The following is a 21,190-nucleotide window of genomic DNA, read 5'->3' on the forward strand; positions in this document are numbered from 1 at the left end:
CTTTAAAAAGAGAACAGCTGAAGGGATGAAAGCTCATGCCCACCATGGCAGACCCTCCAATGCTGCTGCTGCAGCAGCTCAGCACATCGTCGACCGTACCAATGACACCTGGACACAAGAGATGCGTGAGGACGAGGACCACAAGCCACTAGTGTTTATATCGTGGCAGTTGTGTTCATGCATCGATTCACTGCTTGCAAACAGCTACACGGAGCCATTACTTTACGCCAGCTGGACCCACCTTTATCACAGTTCTAAAAAGTGGGCAGGGCTTAGTGGGAGGGGTGGAGTCTGCTAGCGGTTTAATTACTATACGCCATAAACTTGATGTAACTAATCTAACGCTGAGGACACGGCCCATTACCGAGAAACCAGTGAGTCCGGATCGCAAAAACATAGAAAATATAAAATTTTATTATACAAAAATGACAAAACACAGGTATAAAGGGGAAAACCATGAAGCACAGAGCGGTGCTAGCTTCTCCGGTGCCTGAGCAGATGCGACGTGGAGTCTCCCAACTTCTGAAAGTAGTAGTTGAGTTTGCCACTGAGCTTCTCCCGCAGCTGTAAAGGAAATGGAGGAAGACATTAATGGCGCACACATGGTCTGAGCCTGGCTGCCATGGCTCTAATCCATCACAGTTTATGAGTGTGGCATTATGTCACCATGCATGACATCACCATTAGTCACCACGGTCATGTGATGTGAAATCGCGCCATTAACGGTCAGGGAGTCCAGTCGCATGCAGAGGACAAGCTTTGGCTTTTCCGGTTCTCGTCCTTTCATGTCAATCATCCCAGTAGCACCATGCAGCACAGACTTAGAATGAGGCCTATCGTGGCATCCGGTAAGAAAGGCGGCAGAATGTGCAGCAACTAATGGGGGACAAGTCCTATAATCGGAGCATATACCAAGCCCCCCTAATACCACACGCATGTGTGACGGTGGGCAGCACGGTGGCTCTGGAGTCCTGGGTTCGAATCCCACCAAGGACAAGGAGTTTGTATAATCTCCACCGTGTTTGCGTGGGTTTCCTCCCACATTCCAAAGACATACTGATAGGGAATTTAGATTGTGAGCCCCATCGGGGACAGTGATGATAATGTGTGCAAAACTGTAAAGCGCTGCGGAATATGTTAGCGCTATAAAAAACAAAACAAAAAAAAAACCCGCTGACTGCGGCTCTTAACTCTCGGTGTATCCGACTGTTACTCTCTTCCAGCGATTGCAGAAGGTGATCGATGGGGGAATACGGCATCCAAACCAAAGGAGACAAGGCGGACAGAGGCCACTGTGAGAAGTATACAGGATGGAAAATGGCAGCTTGCCTTTAAAAACAGTGCCTCTTTAGTCTATAGGTTGTGTCAGATATTAAAGATCAGCTCCAAAGAGAATGTTTTCCCAATTCTGGATGACCCCTTTAACAATTGTGCCTCATGTAGATTATGTATGTGTTATAAGGGACAGTGAACCACATGCTTTTTTCTGCTGTGTGATACAAGTCAACAATTGTGAGTCTCCAAACTCCGTCTGATGCCGGATTCCAGACCGCTGACCTTCATCCTATAGCCCACGTGGTCCTTACCAGCTACGGGTCTCCTGATCCAAATACGATAGCCTCATATGTACAGGATTAGATGAGACTGTTCAATTTGGACACAAGTGGATATTGGGGCAGCAAAGTGTCTCAGTGGATAGCATGCAGTGGCTACCATTGCAGAACTGAGGTCCTGGATTCAAATCGCAACAAGGAGAACACCTGCAAGCAGTGTGTATGTTCTCTGTTTTCTCTCACACTCCACAGACATCCCGATAGGGAATGTAGATTGTGTGCCCCGATAGGATCAGCGATGACATCGATAAAGCTGGGGAATTAATGGTGCTATATGGGGGGGGGGGGGATGAGGAACCAACCAGACCCTAATATTCCGGCGCTCCTGACCGCAGCATCTAACTGGGACCTACTCTGGCTAAGTGAGGGCTAAAGGGAACCTGTCACATCGTTTTGGCCCTGTAAGCTGCGGCCTATGGCTATCACGGCTTATCTACAGTATTCTATAATGCTGTAGATAAGCCCCAGATCTAACCTGAAAGAGAAGACAAACAAGTTTTATTATACTCACCCGGGTGCTGTTCTTTCCGATGGGCGTCGCAGGTCCGGGTCCACCACCTCCCATCTCCATGCGATAACGTCCTCCTCCTTGCCCTGTTGATGGCACAGCAAAGTACTGCACTGTGCAGGGAAATGTCAGAGATGTCCCGCGTCTGCGCACTGCAGTACTTTACTCTGCCCTCAACAGGGCAGAGCAGTGCGCCTGCGCCGAGGTAGAAGTAAGCAGGAGGAAGTCATCGCATGAAGATGGGAGGCACCGGACCACGACACCCACCGCGCACAACCCTGCCCCCAGTGAGTATAATAAAACTTGTTTTTCTTCTGTTTCAGGTTAGAGCGTGGGCTTATCTACAGGCTTATAGAATGCTGTAGGTAAGCCCTGAAAGGCAGTGGCCGCAGCTTACAGGGCCAAAACTACGTGACAGGTTCCCTTTAACAAGTTGGGTCAGTGATGCTTCTGCCCATTGCTATTTCCTTGGGTGCCTTTAATACATTCCTAACCACTGAGGTGCATGTACGTTACAGGCGAGGAGCATCTCCGCCCCACACCACGAGTGGTCAGCCCTGCACCCCACACCACATTCAGCCCTGCACCCCACACCATGAGCCATCAGACCTCCGCCCCACGCCACGAGGCATCGGACCTCAGTCTCACCTGCTGTGATCGGGAATATGCGCAAGAGCGTTGTACGACTGGCTGTTGTGTCCCAAATCCAGGTGATAATTGAAGGTATGAGTCCTCAAAGTTGCCTACAATCAGGAGACATCTGGTCACTCACCAAAAAATATCATAGATACATAGAGAAGGAGACGAGAGCTTGTACATGGCATTACCTGACTTTTCAGGTCATCCGCAGTCTCCAAAATAGCCAATGTGGCTAACTGAATCAGTAGCTCTGGCAAACCCAGACCTTCCAGGAGACGCAGCACCTGGGAATAAAGGCAACAGCTTACAAGAGGCAGAATACGGATCATACTGCAATGTATCATACGGTGGAGGTAGAAATGCACGCTCCTGAATGCGTGGAGACGCAGCACATGGGAATAAAGGCAACAGCTTACTATAGGTGGAATACGGATCATACGGCAGTGTGGCAAATGGTGGAGACACAGAAATGTGCGCTCATGAATGTGCGCCTTCTGCTCCTTAGGGTTCACGTTGCGGATTCTGCTGCAGATTTTTCCACGCAGATTTGGCTAAATCCGCAGGTCAAATGACCTGCGCTTTACCTGTGGATTTAGTGCGGATTAGCCTGCGGTTTGACACCTGTAACGGAGCAGGTGTCAAACCGCTGCGGATTCCGCACAAAGAAGTGACATGCTGCAAATTTAAAACAAACAGCAAATCTGTGTGGAAAAATACGCAAAGTGTGCACTGCGTTTTTCATTTTCAATAGACTTAAATGGTACTGTAAGACGCTGTAGAAACTGCTACGGATCCGCTGGGCCAAATCTGCAGCAAAATCCACATGTGCACACACTCTAAATGTGCACCGAGAGGCAGAAATGCGTGCTCCTGAATGCGTGGCGATGCAGCACCTCGGAACAATGGCAACAGCTTACTATAGGCAGAATATAGATCATATGGCAGAGTGGTAAACGGTGGAGAGGCAGAAATGCGTGGAGACGCTGCACCTGTGAAATGCGCCCAGCACTTGTGAAAAGCGCGCCCAGCACCTGTGAAATATGCAGACGCTGCACCTGTGAAAAGCGCGCCCAGCACCTGTGAAATATGCAGACGCTGCACCTGTGAAAAGCGCGCCCAGCACCTGTGAAATGCGCGCCCAGCACTAGTGAAATGCGCAGACGCTGCACCTGTGAAAAGCGCGCCCAGCACCTGTGAAATGCGCAGACGCTGCACCTGTGAAAAGCGCGCCCAGCACCTGTGAAATGCGCATCCACCACCTGTGAATATGCGCCCAGCTCTAGTGAAATGCGCAGATGCTGAACCTGTGAAAAGCACGCCCAGCACCTGTGAATATGCGCCCAGCACTAGTGAAATGCGCAGATGCTGAACCTGTGAAAAGCACGCCCAGCACCTGTGAATATGCGCCCAGCACTAGTGAAATGCGCAGACGCTGCACCCATGAAAAACGCGCCCAGCACCTGTGAAATATGCAAACGCTGCACCTGTGAAAAGCGCGCCCACCACCTGTGAATATGCGCCAGCAATAGTGAAATGCACAGATGCTGCACCTATGAAAAACGCGCCCAGCACCTGTGAAATATGCAGACGCTGCACCTGTGAAAAGCGCGCCCACCACCTGTGAATATGCGCCAGCACCTGTGAAAAGCGCACCCAGCACCTATGAAGTGCGCAGACGCTGCACCTGTGAAAAGCGCGCCCACCACCTGTGAATATGCGCCAGCACTAGTGAAATGCGCAGACGCTACACCTGTAAAAAGCGCACCCAGCACCTGTGAAGTGCGCAGACGCTGCACCTGTGAAAAGCGCGCCCACCACCTGTGAATATGCGCCAGCACTAGTGAAATGCGCAGACTCTACACCTGTAAAAAGCGCACCCAGCACCTGTGAAGTGCGCAGACGCTGCACCTGTGAAAAGCGCGCCCACCAACTGTGAATATGCGCCAACGCTGCACCTATGAAAAAAGCGCCCAGCACTAGTGAAATGCGCAGACGCTCCACCTACGAAAAGCACGCCCAGCACTAGTGAAATGCGCTGACGCTTCACCTGTGAAAAGCGCACCCAGCACCTGTGAAGTGCACAGACGCTGCATCTGTGAAAAGCGCGCCAACCACCTGTGAATATGGGCCAGCACTAGTGAAATGCGCAGACGCTGCACCTATGAAAAACGTGCCCAGCACTAGTGAAGTGCGCAGACGCTGCACCTGTGAATATGCGCCCAGCACTAGTGAAATGCGCAGATGCTGCACCTGTAAAAAGCGCCCAGCACCTGTGAACTATGCAGACGCTGCACCTGTGAATATGCGCCCAGCACTAGTGAAATGCGCAGATGCTGCACCTGTAAAAAGCGCCCAGCACCTGTGAACTATGCAGACGCTGCACCTGTGAAAGGCGCACCCAGCACCTGTGAAGTGCGCAGACGCTGCACCAATGAAAAACGCGCCCAGCACTAGTGAAGTGCGCAGACGCTGCACCTGTGAATATGCGCCCAGCACTAGTGAAATGCGCAGATGCTGCACCTGTAAAAAGCGCCCAGCACCTGTGAATATGCGCCAGCACTAGTGAAATGCGCAGACGCTGCACCTATGAAAAACGCGCCCAGCACTAGTGAAATGCGCAGACGCTGCACCTATGAAAAGCGCGCCAAGCACCTGTGAATATGCGCCAGCACTAGTGAAATGCGCAGACACTGCACCTATGAAAAACGCGCCCAGCACTAGTGAAATATGCAGACGCTGCACCTGTGAAAAGCGCGCCCACCACCTGTGAATATGCGCCAGCACTAGTGAAATGCGCAGACGCTGCACCTATGAAATATGCAGACGCTGCACCTGTGAAAAGCACGCCCACCACCTGTGAATATGCGCCAGCACTAGTGAAATGCGCAGACGCTGCACCTATGAAAAACGCGCCCAGCACCTGTGAATATGCGCCAGCACTAGTGAAATGCACAGACTCTGCACCTATGAAAAACGCGCACAGCACCTGTGAAATATGCAGACGCTGCACCTGTGAAAAGCGCGCCCACCACCTGTGAATATGCGCCAGCACCTGTGAAAAGCTCACCCAGCACCTGTGAAGTGCGCAGACGCTTCACCTGTAAAAAGCGCACCCAGCACCTGTGAATATGCGCCAGCACTAGTGAAATGTGCAGACGCTGCACCTATGAAAAATGCGCCCAGCACTAGTGAAATGCGCAGACGATGCACCTGTGAATATGCGCCCAGCACTAGTGAAATGCGCAGACACTGCATCTGTAAAAAGCGCGCCCAGCACCTGTGAAATTTGCAGATGCTGCACCTGTGAAAAGCGCACCCAGCACCTGTGAAAAGCGCGCCCACCACCTGTGAATATGCGCCAGCACTAGCGAAATGCGCAGACGCTGCACCTATGAAAAACGTGCCCAGCACTAGTGAAGTGCGCAGACGCTGCACCTGTGAATATGCGCCCAGCACTAGTGAAATGCGCAGATGCTGCACCTGTAAAAAGCGCCCAGCACCTGTGAACTATGCAGACGCTGCACCTGTGAAAAGTGCGCCCACCACCTGTGAATATGGGCCAGCACCTGTGAAATGCGCAGACGCTGCACCTATGAAAAACGCGCCCGGCACTAGTGAAATGCGCAGACGCTGCACCTGTGAATATGCACCCAGCACTAGTGAAATGCGCAGATGCTGCACCTGTAAAAAGCGCCCAGCACCTGTGAACTATGCAGACGCTGCACCTGTGAAAAGCACACCCAGCACCTGTGAAGTGCGCAGAGGCTGCACCTGTGAAAAGAGCGCCCACCTGTGAATATGCGCCAGCACTAGTGAAATGCGCAGACGCTGCACCTATGAAAAACGCGCCCAGCACTAGTGAAATGCGTAGACGCTGCACCTATGAAAAGCGCGCCCAGCACCTGTGAAATATGCAGACGCTGCACCTGTAAAAAGCGCGCCCACCACCTGTGAAATGCGCAGACGCTGCACCTATGAAAAACGCGCCCAGCACTAGTGAAATGCGCAGACGCTGAACCTGTGAATATGCGCCCAGCACTAGTGAAATGCACAGACGCTGCACCTGTAAAAAGCTCGCCCAGCAACTGTGAAATATGCAGACACTGCACCTGTGAAAAGCGCGCCCACCACCTGTGAATATGCGCCAGCACTAGTGAAATGTGCAGACGCTGCACCTATGAAAAGCGCGCCCAGCACCTGTGAAGTGCGCAGACGCTGCACCTGTGAAAAGCGCGCCCACCACCTGTGAATATGCGCCAGCACTAGTGAAATGCGCAGACGCTGCACCTATGAAAAACGCGCCCACCACCTGTGAAATGCGCAGACGCTGCACCTATGAAAAACGCGCCCAGCACTAGTGGAATGCGCAGACGCTGCACCTGTGAATATGCGCCCAGCGCTAGTGAAATGCGCAGACGCTGCACCTGTGAATATGCGCCCAGCACTAGTGAAATGTGCAGACGCTGCACCTGTAAAAAGCGCGCCCAGCACCTATGAAATATGCAGACGCTGCACCTGTGAAAAACGCACCCAGCACCTGTGAAGTGCGCAGACGCTGCACCTGTGAAAAGCGCGCCCACCAACTGTGAATATGCGCCAGCACTAGTGAAATGCGCAGACGCTGCACCTATGAAAAGCGCGCCCAGCACCTGTGAAGTGCGCAGACGCTGCACCTGTGAAAAGCACGTCCACCACCTGTGAATATTCGCCCAGCACTAGTGAAATGCGCAGACGCTGCACCTATGAAAAGCGCGCCCAGCACTAGTGAAATGCGCAGACGCTGTACCTGTGAAATGCGCAGACGCTGCACCTATGAAAAGCGCGCCCAGCACTAGTGAAATGCGCAGATGCTGCACCTGTGAATATGCGCCCAGCACTAGTGAAATGCGCAGATGCTGCACATGTAAAAAGCGCGCCCAGCACCTGTGAAATATGCAGACGCTGCACCTGTGAAAAGCGCGCCCACCACCTGTGAATATGCGCCAGCACTAGTGAAATGCGCAGACGCTGCACCTATGAAAAGCGCGCCCAGGACCTGTGAAGTGCGCAGACGCTGCACCTGTGAAAAGCGCGTCCACCACCTGTGAATAATCGCCAAGCACTAGTGAAATGCGCAGACGCTGCACCTATGAAAAGCGCGCCCAGCACTAGTGAAATGCGCAGACGCTGCACATGTGAAAAGCGCGCCCAGCATTAGTGAAATGCGCAGACGCTGCACCTGTGAAAAGCGCACCCAGCACCTGTGAATATGCGCCAGCACTAGTGAAATGCGCAGACGCTGCACCTATGAAAAACGCGCCCAGCATTAGTGAAAAATGCAGACGCTGCACCTGTGAAAAGCGCGCCCACCACCTGTGAATATGCGTCAGCACTAGTGAAATGCGCAGACGCTGCACCTATGAAAAACGCGCCCAGCACCTGTGAATATTCGCCCAGCACTAGTGAAATGCGCAGACGCTGCACCTATGAAAAATGCGCTCAGCAACTGTGAAATATGCAGACGCTGCACCTGTGAAAAGCGCCCCCACCTGTGAATATGCGCCAGCACTAGTGAAATGCACAGACGCTGCACCTATGAAAAACACGCCCAGCACCTGTGAAATATGCAGACGCTGCACCTGTGAAAAGGGCGCCCACCACCTGTGAATATGCGCCGGCACTAGTGAAACGCGCAGACGCTGCACCTATGAAAAACGCGCCCAGCACCTGTGAAATATGCAGACGCTGCACCTGTGAAAAGCGCGCCCACCACCTGTGAATATGCACCAGCATCTGTGAAATGCGCAGACGCTGCACCTATGAAAAACGCGCCCAGCACTAGTGAAATGCGCAGACGCTGCACCTGTGAATATGCGCCCAGCAATAGTGAAATGCGCAGACACTGCACCTGTAAAAAGCGCGCCCAGCACTAGTGAAATGCGCAGACGCTGCACCTGTGAAAAGCGCACCCAGCACCTGTGAAAAGCGCACCCAGCACCTGTGAATATGCGCCAGCACTAGTGAAATGCGCAGACGCTGCACCTATGAAAAACGCGCCTAGCACTAGTGAAATGCGCAGACGCTGCACCTGTGAATATTCACCCAGCACTAGTGAAATGCGCAGACGCTGCACATATGAAAAGCGCGCCCAGCACTAGTGAAATGCGCAGACACTGCACCTGTAAAAAGCGCGCCCACCACCTGTGAAATTTGCAGATGCTGCACCTGTGAAAAGCGCACCCAGCACCTGTGAAAAGCGCGCCCACCACCTGTGAATATGCGCCAGCACTAGCGAAATGCGCAGACGCTGCACCTATGAAAAACGTGCCCAGCACTAGTGAAGGGCGCAGACGCTGCACCTGTGAATATGCGCCCAGCACTAGTGAAATGCGGATGCTGCACCTGTAAAAAGCGCCCAGCACCTGTGAACTATGCAGACGCTGCACCTGTGAAAAGCGTGCCCACCACCTGTGAATATGGGCCAGCACCTGTGAAATGCGCAGACGCTGCACCTATGAAAAACGCGCCCGGCACTAGTGAAATGCGCAGACGCTGCACCTGTGAATATGCACCCAGCACTAGTGAAATGCGCAGATGCTGCACCTGTAAAAAGCGCCCAGCACCTGTGAACTATGCAGACGCTGCACCTGTGAAAAGCACACCCAGCACCTGTGAAGTGCGCAGAGGCTGCACCTGTGAAAAGCGCGCCCACCTGTGAATATGCGCCAGCACTAGTGAAATGCGCAGACGCTGCACCTATGAAAAACGCGCCCAGCACTAGTGAAATGCGTAGACGCTGCACCTATGAAAAGCGCGCCCAGCACCTGTGAAATATGCAGACGCTGCACCTGTAAAAAGCACGCCCACCACCTGTGAAATGCGCAGACGCTGCACCTATGAAAAACGCGCCCAGCACTAGTGAAATGCGCAGACGCTGAACCTGTGAATATGCGCCCAGCACTAGTGAAATGCACAGACGCTGCACCTGTAAAAAGCGCGCCCAGCAACTGTGAAATATGCAGACACTGCACCTGTGAAAAGCGCGCCCACCACCTGTGAATATGCGCCAGCACTAGTGAAATGCGCAGACGCTGCACCTATGAAAAGCGCGCCCAGCACCTGTGAAGTGCGCAGACGCTGCACCTGTGAAAAGCGCGTCCACCTGTGAATAATCGCCCAGCACTAGTGAAATGCGCAGACGCTGCACCTATGAAAAACGCGCCCACCACCTGTGAAATGCGCAGACGCTGCACCTATGAAAAACGCGCCCAGCACTAGTGGAATGCGCAGACGCTGCACCTGTGAATATGCGCCCAGCGCTAGTGAAATGCGCAGACGCTGCACCTGTGAATATGCGCCCAGCACTAGTGAAATGTGCAGACGCTGCACCTGTAAAAAGCGCGCCCAGCACCTGTGAAATATGCAGACGCTGCACCTGTGAAAAGCGCACCCAGCACCTGTGAAGTGCGCAGACGCTGCACCTGTGAAAAGCGCGCCCACCAACTGTGAATATGCGCCAGCACTAGTGAAATGCGCAGACGCTGCACCTATGAAAAGCGCGCCCAGCACCTGTGAAGTGCGCAGACGCTGCATCTGTGAAAAGCACGTCCACCACCTGTGAATATTCGCCCAGCACTAGTGAAATGCGCAGACGCTGCACCTATGAAACGCGCGCCCAGCACTAGTGAAATGCGCAGACGCTGTACCTGTGAAATGCGCAGACGCTGCACCTATGAAAAGCGCGCCCAGCACTAGTGAAATGCGCAGACGATGCACCTGTGAATATGCGCCCAGCACTAGTGAAATGCGCAGATGCTGCACCTGTAAAAAGCGCGCCCAGCACCTGTGAAATATGCAGACGCTGCACCTGTGAAAAGCGCGCCCACCACCTGTGAATATGCGCCAGCACTAGTGAAATGCGCAGACGCTGCACCTGTGAAAAGCGCGTCCACCACCTGTGAATATTCGCCAAGCACTAGTGAAATGCGCAGACGCTGCACCTATGAAAAGCGCGCCCAGCACTAGTGAAATGCGCAGACGCTGCACCTGTGAAAAGCGCGCCCAGCACTAGTGAAATGCGCAGACGCTGCACCTGTGAATATGCGCCCAGCGCTAGTGAAATGCGCAGACGCTGCACCTGTGAATATGCGCCCAGCGCTAGTGAAATGCGCAGACGCTGCACCTGTGAATATGCGCCCAGCACTAGTGAAATGTGCAGACGCTGCACCTGTAAAAAGCGCGCCCAGCACCTGTTAAATATGCAGACGCTGCACCTGTGAAAAGCGCACCCAGCACCTGTGAAGTGCGCAGACGCTGCACCTGTGAAAAGCGCGCCCACCAACTGTGAATATGCGCCAGCACTAGTGAAATGCGCAGACGCTGCACCTATGAAAAGCGCGCCCAGCACCTGTGAAGTGCGCAGACGCTGCATCTGTGAAAAGCACGTCCACCACCTGTGAATATTCGCCCAGCACTAGTGAAATGCGCAGACGCTGCACCTATGAAACGCGCGCCCAGCACTAGTGAAATGCGCAGACGCTGTACCTGTGAAATGCGCAGACGCTGCACCTATGAAAAGCGCGCCCAGCACTAGTGAAATGCGCAGACGATGCACCTGTGAATATGCGCCCAGCACTAGTGAAATGCGCAGATGCTGCACCTGTAAAAAGCGCGCCCAGCACCTGTGAAATATGCAGACGCTGCACCTGTGAAAAGCGCGCCCACCACCTGTGAATATGCGCCAGCACTAGTGAAATGCGCAGACGCTGCACCTATGAAAAGCGCAGACGCTGCACCTGTGAAAAGCGCGTCCACCACCTGTGAATATTCGCCAAGCACTAGTGAAATGCGCAGACGCTGCACCTATGAAAAGCGCGCCCAGCACTAGTGAAATGCGCAGACGCTGCACCTGTGAAAAGCGCGCCCAGCACTAGTGAAATGCGCAGACGCTGCACCTGTGAAAAGCGCGCCCAGCACCTGTGAATATGCGCCAGCACTAGTGAAATGCGCAGACGCTGCACCTATGAAAAACGCGCCCAGCACTAGTGAAAAATGCAGACGTTGCACCTGTGAAAAGCGCGCCCAGCACCTGTGAATATGCGTCAGCACTAGTGAAATGCGCAGACGCTGCACCTATGAAAAACGCGCCCAGCACCTGTGAAATATGCAGACGCTGCACCTGTGAAAAGGGCGCCCACCACCTGTGAATATGCGCCAGCACTAGTGAAATGCGCAGACGCTGCACCTATGAAAAACGCGCCCAGCACCTGTGAATGTTCGCCCAGCACTAGTGAAATGCGCAGACGCTGCACCTATGAAAAATGCGGCCACCACCTGTGAAATATGCAGACGCTGCACCTGTGAAAAGGGCGCCCACCACCTGTGAATATGCGCCAGCACTAGTGAAATGCGCAGACGCTGCACCTATGAAAAACGCGCCCAGCACCTGTGAAATATGCAGACGCTGCACATGTGAAAAGCGCGCCCACCACCTGTGAATATGCGCCAGCATCTGTGAAATGCGCAGACGCTGCACCTATGAAAAACGCGCCCAGCACTAGTGAAATGCGCAGACGCTGCACCTGTGAATATGCACCCAGCACTAGTGAAATGCGCAGACACTGCACCTGTAAAAAGCGTGCCCAGCACTAGTGAAATGCGCAGACGCTGCACCTGTGAAATGCGCATCCAGCACCTGTGAAATGCGCCAGCACTAGTGAAATGCGCAGACGCTGCACCTATGAAAAACGCGCCCAGCACCTGAGAAATATGCAGACGCTGCACCTGTGAAAAGCGTACCCAGCACCTGTGAATATGTGCCAGCACTAGTGAAATGCACAGACGCTGCATCTATGAAAAGCGCGCCCAGCACCTGTGAAGTGCGCAGACGCTGCACCTGTGAAAAGCGCGTCCACCACCTGTTAATATTCGCCCAGCACTAGTGAAATGCGCAGATGCTGCACCTATGAAAAGCGCGCCCAGCACTAGTGAAATGCGCAGACGCTGCACCTGTGAAAAGCACGCCCACCACCTGTGAATATGCGCCAGCACTAGTGAAATGCGCAGACGCTGCACCTATGAAAAACGCACCCAGCACCTGTGAAATATGCAGACGCTGCACCTGTGAAAAGCGCGCCCAGCACCTGTGAAATATGCAGACGCTGCACCTGTGAAAAGCGCGCCCAGCACCTGTGACTATGCGCCAGCACTAGTGAAATGCGCAGACGCTGCACCTGTGAAATATGCAGACGCTGCACCTGTGAAAAGCGCGCCCACCACCTGTGAAATGCGCAGACGCTGCACCTATGAAAAATGCGCCCAGCACAAGTGAAATGCTCAGATGCTGCACCTGTGAATATGCGCCTAGCACTAGTGAAATGCGCAGATGCTGCACCTATGAAAAGAGCACCCAGCACTAGAGAAATGCGCAGACGCTGCACCTGTAAAAAGCACGCCCACCACCTGTGAACATGCGCCAGCACTAGTGAAATGCGTAGACGCTGCACCTATGAAAAACGCGCCCAGCACCTGTGAAATATGCAGACGCTGCACCTATGAAAAGCGCGCCCAGCACTAGTGAAATGCGCAGACGCTGCACTTATGAAAAGCGCGCCCAGCACCTGTGAATATGCGCCAGCACTAGTGAAATGCGCAGACGCTGCACCTGTGAAAAGCGCGTCCACCACCTGTTAATATTCGCCCAGCACTAGTGAAATGCGCAGACGCTGCACCTATGAAAAGCGCGTCCAGCACCTGTGAATATGCGCCAGCACTAGTGAAATGCGCAGACGCTGCACTTGTGAAAAGCGCGCCCACCACCTGTGAATATGCGCCAGCACTAGTGAAATGCGCAGACGCTGCACCTATGAAAAACGCGCCCAGCACCTGTGAAATATGCAGACGATGCACCTGTGAAAAGCGTGCCCACCACCTGTGAATATGCGCCAGCACTAGTGAAATGCGCAGACGCTGCACCTATGAAAAACGCGCCCAGCACCTGTGAAATATGCAGACGCTGCACCTGTGAAAAGCGCGTCCACCACCTGTGAATATGCGCCAGCACTAGTGAAATGCGCAGACGCTGCACCTGTGAAAAGCGCGTCCACCACCTGTTAATATTCCCCCAGCACTAGTGAAATGCGCAGACGCTGCACCTATGAAAAGCACGTCCAGCACCTGTGAAATATGCAGACGCTGCACCTGTGAAAAGCGCGCCCAGCACCTGTGAATATGCGCCAGCACTAGTGAAATGCGCAGACGCACTTATGAAAAGCGCGCCCAGCACCTGTGAATATGCGCCAGCACTAGTGAAATGCGCAGACGCTGCACCTGTGAAAAGCGCGTCCACCACCTGTTAATATTCGCCCAGCACTAGTGAAATGCGCAGACGCTGCACCTATGAAAAGCGCGTCCAGCACCTGTGAATATGCGCCAGCACTAGTGAAATGCGCAGACGCTGCACTTGTGAAAAGCGCGCCCACCACCTGTGAATATGCGCCAGCACTAGTGAAATGCGCAGACGCTGCACCTATGAAAAACGCGCCCAGCACCTGTGAAATATGCAGACGATGCACCTGTGAAAAGCGCGCCCACCACCTGTGAATATGCGCCAGCACTAGTGAAATGCGCAGACGCTGCACCTATGAAAAACGCGCCCAGCACCTGTGAAATATGCAGACTATGCACCTGTGAAAAGCGCGCCCAGCACTAGTGAAATGCGCAGACGCTGCACTTATGAAAAGCGCGCCCAGCACCTGTGAATATGCGCCAGCACTAGTGAAATGCGCAGACGCTGCACCTGTGAAAAGCGCGTCCACCACCTGTTAATATTCGCCCAGCACTAGTGAAATGCGCAGACGCTGCACCTATGAAAAGCGCGTCCAGCACCTGTGAATATGCGCCAGCACTAGTGAAATGCGCAGACGCTGCACTTGTGAAAAGCGCGCCCACCACCTGTGAATATGCGCCAGCACTAGTGAAATGCGCAGACGCTGCACCTATGAAAAACGCGCCCAGCACCTGTGAAATATGCAGACGATGCACCTGTGAAAAGCGTGCCCACCACCTGTGAAATATGCAGACGCTGCACCTATGAAAAACGCGCCCAGCACTAGTGAAATACTCAGATGCTGCACCTATGAAAAGCGCGCCCTGCACCTGAGAAATATGCAGACGCTGCACCTGTGAAAAGCGCACCCAGCACCTGTGAATATGCGCCAGCACTAGTGAAATGCGCAGACGCTGCACCTATGAAAAGCGCACCCAGCACCTGTGAATATGCGCCAGCACTAGTGAAATGCGCAGACGCACTTATGAAAAGCGCGCCCAGCACCTGTGAATATGCGCCAGCACTAGTGAAATGCGCAGACGCTGCACCTGTGAAAAGCGCGTCCACCACCTGTTAATATTCGCCCAGCACTAGTGAAATGCGCAGACGCTGCACCTATGAAAAGCGCGTCCAGCACCTGTGAATATGCGCCAGCACTAGTGAAATGCGCAGACGCTGCACTTGTGAAAAGCGCGCCCACCACCTGTGAATATGCGCCAGCACTAGTGAAATGCGCAGACGCTGCACCTATGAAAAACGCGCCCAGCACCTGTGAAATATGCAGACGATGCACCTGTGAAAAGCGCGCCCACCACCTGTGAATATGCGCCAGCACTAGTGAAATGCGCAGACGCTGCACCTATGAAAAACGCGCCCAGCACCTGTGAAATATGCAGACTATGCACCTGTGAAAAGCGCGCCCAGCACTAGTGAAATGCGCAGACGCTGCACTTATGAAAAGCGCGCCCAGCACCTGTGAATATGCGCCAGCACTAGTGAAATGCGCAGACGCTGCACCTGTGAAAAGCGCGTCCACCACCTGTTAATATTCGCCCAGCACTAGTGAAATGCGCAGACGCTGCACCTATGAAAAGCGCGTCCAGCACCTGTGAATATGCGCCAGCACTAGTGAAATGCGCAGACGCTGCACTTGTGAAAAGCGCGCCCACCACCTGTGAATATGCGCCAGCACTAGTGAAATGCGCAGACGCTGCACCTATGAAAAACGCGCCCAGCACCTGTGAAATATGCAGACGATGCACCTGTGAAAAGCGTGCCCACCACCTGTGAATATGCGCCAGCACTAGTGAAATGCGCAGACGCTGCACCTATGAAAAACGCGCCCAGCACCTGTGAAATATGCAGACGCTGCACCTGTGAAAAGCGCGTCCACCACCTGTGAATATGCGCCAGCACTAGTGAAATGCGCAGACGCTGCACCTGTGAAAAGCGCGTCCACCACCTGTTAATATTCCCCCAGCACTAGTGAAATGCGCAGACGCTGCACCTATGAAAAGCACGTCCAGCACCTGTGAAATATGCAGACGCTGCACCTGTGAAAAGCGCGCCCAGCACCTGTGAATATGCGCCAGCACTAGTGAAATGCGCAGACGCTGCACCTATGAAAAACGCGCCCAGCACCTGTGAAATATGCAGACTATGCACCTGTGAAAAGCGCGCCCAGCACCTGTGAAATATGCAGACGCTGCACCTATGAAAAACGCGCCCAGCACTAGTGAAATACTCAGATGCTGCACCTATGAAAAGCGCGCCCTGCACCTGAGAAATATGCAGACGCTGCACCTGTGAAAAGCGCACCCAGCACCTGTGAATATGCGCCAGCACTAGTGAAATGCGCAGACGCTGCACCTATGAAAAGCGCACCCAGCACCTGTGAATATGCGCCAGCACTAGTGAAATGCGCAGACGCACTTATGAAAAGCGCGCCCAGCACCTGTGAATATGCGCCAGCACTAGTGAAATGCGCAGACGCTGCACCTGTGAAAAGCGCGTCCACCACCTGTTAATATTCGCCCAGCACTAGTGAAATGCGCAGACGCTGCACCTATGAAAAGCGCGTCCAGCACCTGTGAATATGCGCCAGCACTAGTGAAATGCGCAGACGCTGCACTTGTGAAAAGCGCGCCCACCACCTGTGAATATGCGCCAGCACTAGTGAAATGCGCAGACGCTGCACCTATGAAAAACGCGCCCAGCACCTGTGAAATATGCAGACGATGCACCTGTGAAAAGCGTGCCCACCACCTGTGAATATGCGCCAGCACTAGTGAAATGCGCAGACGCTGCACCTATGAAAAACGCGCCCAGCACCTGTGAAATATGCAGACGCTGCACCTGTGAAAAGCGCGTCCACCACCTGTGAATATGCGCCAGCACTAGTGAAATGCGCAGACGCTGCACCTGTGAAAAGCGCGTCCACCACCTGTGAAATATGCAGACGATGCACCTGTGAAAAGCGCGCCCACCGCCTGTGAATATGCGCCAGCACTAGTGAAATGCGCAGACGCTGCACCTATGAAAAACGCGCCCAGCACCTGTGAAATATGCAGACTATGCACCTGTGAAAAGCGCGCCCAGCACCTGTGAAATATGCAGACGCTGCACCTGAAAAACGCGCCCAGCACTAGTGAAATACTCAGATGCTGCACCTGTGAATATGCGCCCAGCACTAGTGAAATGCGCAGACGCTGCACCTGTAAAAAGCGCGCCCTGCACCTGAGAAATATGCAGACGCTGCACCTGTGAAAAGCGCACCCAGCACCTGTGAATATGCGCCAGCACTAGTGAAATGCGCAGACGCTGCACCTATGAAAAGCGCGCCCAGCACCTGTGAATATGCGCCAGCACTAGTGAAATGCGCAGACGCTGCACCTATGAAAAGCGCGCCCAGCACTAGTGAAATGCGCAGACGCTGCACTTATGAAAAGCGCGCCCAGCACCTGTGAATATGCGCCAGCACTAGTGAAATGCGCAGACGCTGCACCTGTGAAAAGCGCGTCCACCACCTGTTAATATTCGCCCAGCACTAGTGAAATGCGCAGACGCTGCACCTATGAAAAGCGCATCCAGCACCTGTGAATATGCGCCAGCACTAGTGAAATGCGTAGACGCTGCACTTGTGAAAAGCGCGCCCACCACCTGTGAATATGCGCCAGCACTAGTGAAATGCGCAGACGCAGCACCTATGAATAACGCGCCCAGCACCTGTGAAATATGCAGACGATGCACCTGTGAAAAGCGCGCCCACCACCTGTGAATATGCGCCAACACTAGTGAAATGCGCAGACGCTGCACCTATGAAAAACGCGCCCAGCACCTGTGAAATATGCAGACGCTGCACCTGTGAAAAGCGCGTCCACCACCTGTGAATATGCGCCAGCACTAGTGAAATGCGCAGACGCTGCACCTATGAAAAACGCGCCCAGCACCTGTGAAATATGCAGACGCTGCACCTGTGAAAAGCGTGTCCACCACCTGTGAATATGCGCCAGCACTAGTGAAATGCGCAGACGCTGCACCTGTGAAAAGCGCGTCCACCACCTGTTAATATTCCCCCAGCACTAGTGAAATGCGCAGACGCTGCACCTATGAAAAGCACGTCCAGCACCTGTGAAATATGCAGACGCTGCACCTGTGAAAAGCGCGCCCAGCACCTGTGAATATGCGCCAGCACTAGTGAAATGCGCAGATGCTGCACCTGTGAAAAACGCTCCCACCACCTGTGAAAAGCGCAGACGCTGCACCTGTGAAAAGCGCGCCTACCACCTGTGAATATGCGCCAGCACTAGTGAAATGCGCAGACGCTGCACCTATGAAAAGCGCGCCCAGCACCTGTGAAATACGCAGACGCTGCACCTGTGAAAAACGCGCCCACCACCTGTGAAAAGCGCAGACGCTGCACCTGTGAAAAGCGCGCCTACCACCTGTGAATATGCGCCAGCACTAGTGAAATGCGCAGACACTGCACCTATGAAAAGCGCGCCCAGCACCTGTGAAATATGCAGACGCTGCACCTATGAAAAACGCGCCCAGCACCTGTGAAATATGCAGACGCTGCACCTATGAAAAACGCGCCCAGCACCTGTGAAAAGCGCAGACGCTGCACCTGTGAAAAGCGCGCCCACCACCTGTGAAATATGCAGACACTGCACCTATGAAAAACGCGCCCAGCACCTGTGAAATATGCAGACGCTGCACCTATGAAAAGCGCGCCCACCACCTGTGAAATACCAGACGCTGCACCTGTGAAAAACGCTCCCACCACCTGTGAAAAGCGCAGACGCTGCACCTGTGAAAAGCGCGCCTACCACCTGTGAATATGCGCCAGCACTAGTGAAATGCGCAGACACTGCACCTATGAAAAGCGCGCCCAGCACCTGTGAAATATGCAGACGCTGCACCTATGAAAAACGCGCCCAGCACCTGTGAAATATGCAGACGCTGCACCTATGAAAAACGCGCCCAGCACCTGTGAAAAGCGCGCCCACCACCTGTGAAATATGCAGACACTGCACCTATGAAAAACGCGCCCAGCACCTGTGAAATATGCAGACGCTGCACCTATGAAAAACGCGCCCAGCACCTGTGAAATATGCAGACGCTGCACCTATGAAAAGCGCGCCCACCACCTGTGAATATGCGCCAGCACTAGTGAAATGCGCAGACGCTGCACCTGTGAAAAGCGCGTCCAGCACCTGTGAATATGCGCCAGCACTAGTGAAATGCGCAGACGCTGCACCTGTGAAAAGCGCGCCCACCACCTGTGAATATGCGCCAGCACTAGTGAAATGCGCAGACGCTGCACCTGTGAAAAGCGCGCCCAGCACCTGTGAAATATGCAGACGCTGCACCTATGAAAAACGCGCCCAGCACCTGTGAAATATGCAGACGCTGCACCTATGAAAAACGCGCCCAGCACCTGTGAAAAGCGCAGACGCTGCACCTGTGAAAAGCGCGCCCACCACCTGTGAAATATGCAGACACTGCACCTATGAAAAACGCGCCCAGCACCTGTGAAATATGCAGACGCTGCACCTATGAAAAGCGCGCCCACCACCTGTGAAATACCAGACGCTGCACCTGTGAAAAACGCGCCCACCACCTGTGAAAAGCGCAGACGCTGCACCTGTGAAAAGCGTGCCTACCACCTGTGAATATGCGCCAGCACTAGTGAAATGCGCAGACACTGCACCTATGAAAAGCGCGCCCAGCACCTGTGAAATATGCAGACGCTGCACCTATGAAAAACGCGCCCAGCACCTGTGAAAAGCGCAGACGCTGCACCTGTGAAAAGCGCACCCACCACCTGTGAAATATGCAGACACTGCACCTATGAAAAACGCGCCCAGCACCTGTGAAATATGCAGACGCTGCACCTATGAAAAGCGCGCCCACCACCTGTGAATATGCGCCAGCACTAGTGAAATGCGCAGACGCTGCACCTGTGAAAAGCGCGTCCAGCACCTGTGAATATGCGCCAGCACTAGTGAAATGCGCAAACGCTGCACCTGTGAAAAGCGCGCCCACCACCTGTGAATATGCTCCAGCACTAGTGAAATGCGCAGACGCTGCACCTGTGAAAAGCGCGTCCAGCACCTGTGAAATGCGCAGACGCTGCACCTATGAAAAACGCGCCCACCACCTGTGAAAAGCGCAGACGCTGCACCTGTGAAAAGCGCGCCTACCACCTGTGAATATGCGCCAGCACTAGTGAAATGCGCAGACACTGCACCTATGAAAAGCGCGCCCAGCACCTGTGAAATATGCAGACGCTGCACCTATGAAAAACGCGCCCAGCACCTGTGAAATATGCAGACCCTGCACCTATGAAAAACGCGCCCAGCACCTGTGAAAAGCGCAGACGCTGCACCTGTGAAAAGCGCGCCCACCACCTGTGAAATATGCAGACACTGCACCTATGAAAAACGCGCCCAGCACCTGTGAAATATGCAGACGCTGCACCTATGAAAAGCGCGCCCACCACCTGTGAATATGCGCCAGCACTAGTGAAATGCGCAGACGCTGCACCTGTGAAAAGCGCGCCCACCACCTGTGAAAAGCGCAGACGCTGCACCTGTGAAAAGCGCAGACGCTGCACCTGTGAAAAGCGCAGACGCTGCACCTGTGAAAAGCGCAGACGCTGCACCTGTGAAAAGCGCGCCCACCACCTGTGAAATATGCAGACACTGCACCTATGAAAAGCGCGCCCACCACCTGTGAATATGCGCCAGCACTAGTGAAATGCGCAGACGCTGCACCTGTGAAAAGCGCGCCCACCACCTGTGAAAAGCGCAGACGCTGCACCTGTGAAAAGCGCGCCCACCACCTGTGAAAAGCGCGCCCACCACCTGTGAAAAGCGCAGACGCTGCACCTGTGAAAAGCGCGCCCAGCACCTGTGAAATGGGCGCCGAGAAGTAAAAATGAGTGCTCGCTCCTGAATGCGCGCCTCCACCTCGAGAAGTAGTGCACGCCCCTACCACCTTCCCAGCCTGCCCCAGGATCTGAGCGCGCTCATAAATGCACCGCCTTCACTGCCGTCATGAGCCAATCAGCGCTGCAGCTCACAAACACTGCCGCCCCACCCTCCCTCTGACACGCCCACT

At 53.9% G+C, this 21,190-nt stretch overlaps 1 long non-coding RNA gene across 2 annotated transcripts; it reads right to left on the reverse strand.

The window, feature by feature from the left end:
• Positions 1 to 396: 396 nt before the first annotated feature.
• LOC141059825 (uncharacterized) lies at positions 397 to 21,084 on the reverse strand. Of its 2 annotated transcripts, XR_012222608.1 has the most exons (4): positions 20,981 to 21,084; positions 2,949 to 3,044; positions 2,770 to 2,864; positions 397 to 564 (listed from the first exon to the last, which is right to left on the reverse strand). It is a non-coding gene; the product is annotated as an uncharacterized lncRNA (long non-coding RNA). The 2 variants fall into 2 exon arrangements; XR_012222607.1 differs by lacking the exon at positions 20,981 to 21,084 and having other exon boundaries at positions 2,949 to 6,574.
• Between the last annotated feature and the right edge of the window lie 106 nt (positions 21,085 to 21,190).

Source organism: Dendrobates tinctorius, unplaced genomic scaffold, assembly GCF_039654945.1.
Source record: "Dendrobates tinctorius isolate UK_male_01 unplaced genomic scaffold, ASM3965494v1 ptg000231l, whole genome shotgun sequence".
Classification (NCBI taxonomy): Eukaryota; Metazoa; Chordata; class Amphibia; order Anura; family Dendrobatidae; genus Dendrobates; species Dendrobates tinctorius.